A 5,263-nucleotide genomic window follows, 5' to 3' on the forward strand; every position below is an offset into this window, starting at 1 on the left:
GATTCGGTTTGTCTATCAACCGTTGTCAAGCTCAATTAACGAAGAAAAGGGAGGGGTGTGTAGTTAGTTGGTGTTATAGGGGCGAATCTTTATATGCCGGACACTCATTGGGGGTATTGAGATCGAGTCTGTACAGGTAACTGTTGAGACTGCTACAGCATCCAGACCGTAACTGGGGCAGAGTCTTGCGGATCTGGATTGGTAGTCGAAGCTCTGTGTCTGCGATAGATGGTGATTGGGTTCCGATCACGGCATTCATAGGTCCAGGGTCGTGGAAGGTTGCCACCCACCACGTCCACATATTCGAGCGTGTACTTCTCTATTATGTAGCAAAGAACGGTGGTGTCTCGGTAGCGGATCTGATGTATTTTACGTAGTTCACTGCTGCGATCATTGCTTCTCTTTGAATGGGCAATAAACTGCCGGACTCAGCTTCCCACGTGCCTCATGGCGAACTATTGTACTAATGAAATGTACCGGTGCTACACCGAGTTATGCAGCATGAATGCGATGCCACCTGCGGGCCACAGAGGCGATCTCTTCGGAGTATATTACATTACTCGGTATAGGTAAAATTTGCGTTAACCCAGCAGAAATCAGTAATTACTTCTTGTGTGTACAAATGTACATTTCTAGACTTGTTCGGGGCTCTTTCTTCTCTAGTTTGGAACTTGTTCAGAACCATTTCGGGACCAATTTAGAACCATTTCGGGACTATTTCAGGACCAATTTGATACTATTTCTGGACCATTGAAAAACTTCGACACTAGTTCGGCATAATCTTGCGACTAGTTCCGGACCATTTCGGGAGTAATAAGGGACCATATCGGCACCGTTTCAAAACTTGTTCGATAATATTTTTCGGTACAAGTTCACGACTTTTCAAAAGCACTACTCGACATTTCGGGGTAGTTCGAAACTAGTCTCGTAATTATCCTGAACTATTAACGAAGTGGCTTTGAAAAATTAATTAATAAAAATAAAATTAAAATTGAAAAATTGAAATTTTGTTGCTGCACGGGTACCGCAACAACCCGTTGTTCATATGCGCAATGAAAAACTTGTACACTTGCGACCATAGAGCCGATATAGTAGCGATAATTAAGCACTGGGCAAGTGCAGATAGCGGTACTCAACAAAGTACATATCTACACAGCGAGCGTTGGGCGTCAAAGGCGGCGCGCAGACAGACATCGGCGTCGACAATTAAGTGCTGTATCATAGCGCAAGCAACAAGGGCGCCAGAGCCAGGCAGCGCCGTCAGCGGTAACCTCCAAGAGTGAAGTCAGCGTTAAACTACAGCAGCGAAATTGCCAAACTGACGGCGTCGAGGGACATTAACAAGCAAAAACAAAGTTAACAGACAGCAGCGAGGGATGTTTTAAGGAAGATGAGTAGAAATACGTTGTGAAATATAAAGCTCTGTACTTTTTGTTGTTATGTGAGTAGAATGGAAATGAGAGTATAGAAAAAAGCAAAAGATTTTCCAATAAGAAAGTTGGTAGTTACAGGCTAACCTAATATTCACGCACGCCGCCAATTTATTGTCAAAAATTTCTCATGCACATGCAACTTGTATGAGATCAACCGAAATTGAACGGCGTGCGTATGAAGCTAACTCAATTTCCAATTTTTGTTCTGCGTGACATTTTGATTTGACGTTTCGCTCAATGAAATCAAATGCAAACGCATGCAAGTCAATTTCGGGTGACGCAAAAAAACAAATTCGACGGCATGCGTACCAAAACGCAAGCCGCGAATATTAGGTTAGCCTGTTAGGTATTCACCACGATTGAGAGAATACAAAGGTTGCGCCGATCTCGGACCGCTATTCCTCTCTTAACGAATTTGACAGAATCGTTGTTTGCATGACGTCACGCTTGTGCAACTTGTTTACGTTTTCCTTGCAACATTTTTTCTTCTTCTTCCATTCTTGCTCACGTTTTGGCATTTCTCTCTCGCAATTACACCAGTGTGACGTCACACAAAAGTTATTCTCAAAAATCCTCTCTGATCGGCGCAATCTTGTATTCTATCATTCTTGGGTATTCACCATAATTGAAGTTATTGAAATGTGTAGAGCAAATGTTAATAATTATTAAGCTGATGCGCGGCAGCTATTACATGCAAATTGTTTCGTATAGGAGCATGTAACGAAATTTAAAATCGAATTTGTTTGTTTAATATTGTTTTATAATATTATCGATATCATTAAATTTCATAAGATATGTTGTATGTTAATGTTTTGTAACCTCTGTTTTATATAAGCAGTTAGATGTAAGCTTGGACCGTGACCGGTTAGAAGACTGTAAGGTGCAGTGATTTTGAGTGTCGGGTAAAGGGTGCCTTTAGTCAACTTAAATGTTTAGTGTTAAATTAAGGAAGGTGTAACTAATGGCATTAAACATTATTTCGCCAAGTTAGTTGACTGTGAGTTGAGAATTATTTTATTCAAAGAGTATTTTCTTAAAGTGAAAGATAGTAAAAAAAAAAGAGTTAAGACGTTATGATGGGCGCGTAGAAATTTTAATCGTTTTATGAGAGGTGAGGTGAAACGATACTGGTTTGGTAATCGCCAACAAAGTTTCGAAACATAGTAGGTTGATTACCATGGTCACGTTAAGGTGGTGCAGTCAGTGTAGCAGCGGAAAGAGATCAGTGAAGGTACAATAGGTTGCGGCTGGAGGGCCGGGGATCAAAGCTCGCAGGTTGGTGCGGTAAGGCACGGAGAGGAACGGGTTGCGGCTGGAGGGCCGAGGAAATAATCTCGTGTGAGCACATCGAGGTGCGGAAGGCGTTAGCGGTAGTGTACATCGAGGACGTGAGCGTGCGTCCGGTGTAACTAATAGGCTGCGTAGGCACGGTGAGATGTTGCGGACTATGGTAAAAGTGGACAACGAGAGTGTGAGCGTGCATTCTGTTGCTACTAGGGGGCCATAGATGAAGTTTATGTCTGGAGGTAGGCATAGTGGAGGCACTAGATAGAATCTGATTCTCTTGAGCGCGGAGGCTATGGCTGCAGCTGACAAGATACAGGGAAGCGATTAATTTGTATGACCGTACAAGTGAAGAGTATGAAGATATTGGCAATTCCCTACAAGGATAGTGCCAATACCGATTGAAAATAAAAGTTTTTGGATAACTGATTTTAAAGAGAAATTAGAAGTTTTGTTGAAAGCTAGATGAAGGATCAGAAACGCCATTAAGCAATTAATGAAGAAGAGTGAGGAGAGCTAAAAAGAGGAGTTCACAAACTATGCATAATTATAATAGTAGTTTTTCATTTGAGGCCAAATGAAACGCAGGATGGCCGAATGTGGGATTAGTTTACGGACAGTACTTATGATGCTAGGACTAATTGGCCATTAAGAGTTAGTAACATAGAAATGCAGCCCTACATAACGAATAAAGGAATAGAACTGGTCTAATGATTTGACGAAAGGGACATCGCGTTAGAAGACGGACAAGCCAAACAAGCATTCGCGTACTTACGATCGAACGCGTCGGACCACTTAGACGGGCTTCAACCCTATTAAGTTGCAATTCATAAGTAAAAATGTAAACGGTTAATGTGAATAAAGTTTATTATTATACTTAAACATTAAAAATTACTATAATTCTGAAGAGCCATCCTACATATATGTATGCATGTAATTTCAGTAAGTAAATAGTAGTAATAATATTCATTATTGTATGTAGAAATCGACTTTATTTTATTGCCCCTAATGCATAAACTTATAATTGTAAATACATAAATCAGAAGTTTCTTTGTAATACACATATGCTGTTTTTTTTAAGTTTATTATAAGTAAATATATTTATTTCAATTATTTAAAAATTCGCAGTGGTTGAAAGTTTGCTACAAAACCACACTAACTTAAATATTGAATTAATTGGTTGGGCAGAGAAAATAGAATACTATGAAGTTTGAGAAGGAATACACAATAAAACACAGGCGTGCACGAGGGCATAAGTCAGGGCGGAGAGAGATTATATACAATTGACATTAATAGCTTTTATTTAGCGTTTTTTTAGTTTTGCAGCTAAACGACAATCAGCTGTAGCGCTTAATAATACATTTTGTGTTCATTTTATGGGTTAAGTACACATGTACATACATATGTAGGTATGTATGTATAAATAAAATGTATTTGACTGATACTGAAGATACATCATATACTATATAATAATTACTTAGCTCGCACACAAAATTTGCATTAATTTAATTCATTTTTTGTGTGTTTCTCTCTTCTTTAGTTTTTTTTTCAAACTATTGCAACAAGTTTAACAATTACTACATTTTAATTTACTAAAAATCAAGACTACTGAACAATAATGCAAATGCTTTAGTTTACGTTTTAATGGTATGTTTTGTCCATTATATTTCGATGCGGTAATTTATTTATTTTTTGAAGATTATGCGCACGCAAGTAAATGCCATACTTTAAAGAATACACACATGCATGCGCGAGATAGTCCCTAGTAAGTATGTATATTCTGCAATGTAAAAATTTGTGAACTCAGTTTGTATAACTATTTTTGAATTTTCAAGCAAACATCACTTAAACTAAGCACTTAATTACGTGCGACTGTTCAGTATTATTTTATTCATATAAGTCGTCCAAGACTTGATCTGGATTATTTTGATTTCAAAAAAAAGAGATAATTTCAAATATATTGTTTTGCCATTTTCTTTCTCGCTTGTATTCACTGTTTTTTAAATTTTGTTTTTAATTAAAATAATTGCATCTACTTGGTTTTTTAGCGTTTTATGCAGCGCATGCTTTAAAAACACAATTTAACCGCTCTGATGCCGCTAACGCCGTTTATGCCATCCCACCCCTAGCTATTGTTACCACTCTTCGCCGTTTCCATCTCCATACTCGCGTATCTCAACTTCATCGTACTCCCCCACTTTACATGCACATGTACTTCAGTTCGATTCCGGCTTTACGTTACGTTTTAGGATCGCCGCAGCCAAATCCTGTTTCATGGCTACCTCCTGTCGCTGGTCAGCTAATGGCTGTACGCTGCGTAGGCCATTTATGATATCCTTCGTCTTGCCGAAGTATATTTCGTTAAGCGTATTGCGTATTTTGTTCTCCATTTCCTCTACCATCTTGCCAATGTTTACAATATGTGGCGAAGATTCACTTACATTGGCGTCCTGTTCCGTTTGACGTGTCAATGACCCGCCTAGATTCATTGTGCCAGAACCTTGTTTGTTTGTTTGCAACCAGAGCATAGCAGTGGAGGTTAGTTT

The sequence above is a fragment of the Rhagoletis pomonella genome, unplaced genomic scaffold, assembly GCF_013731165.1.
Source record: "Rhagoletis pomonella isolate Grant_MI unplaced genomic scaffold, Rhpom_1.0 Rhpom_scaffold_00006, whole genome shotgun sequence".
NCBI classification, from domain to species: domain Eukaryota; kingdom Metazoa; phylum Arthropoda; class Insecta; order Diptera; family Tephritidae; genus Rhagoletis; species Rhagoletis pomonella.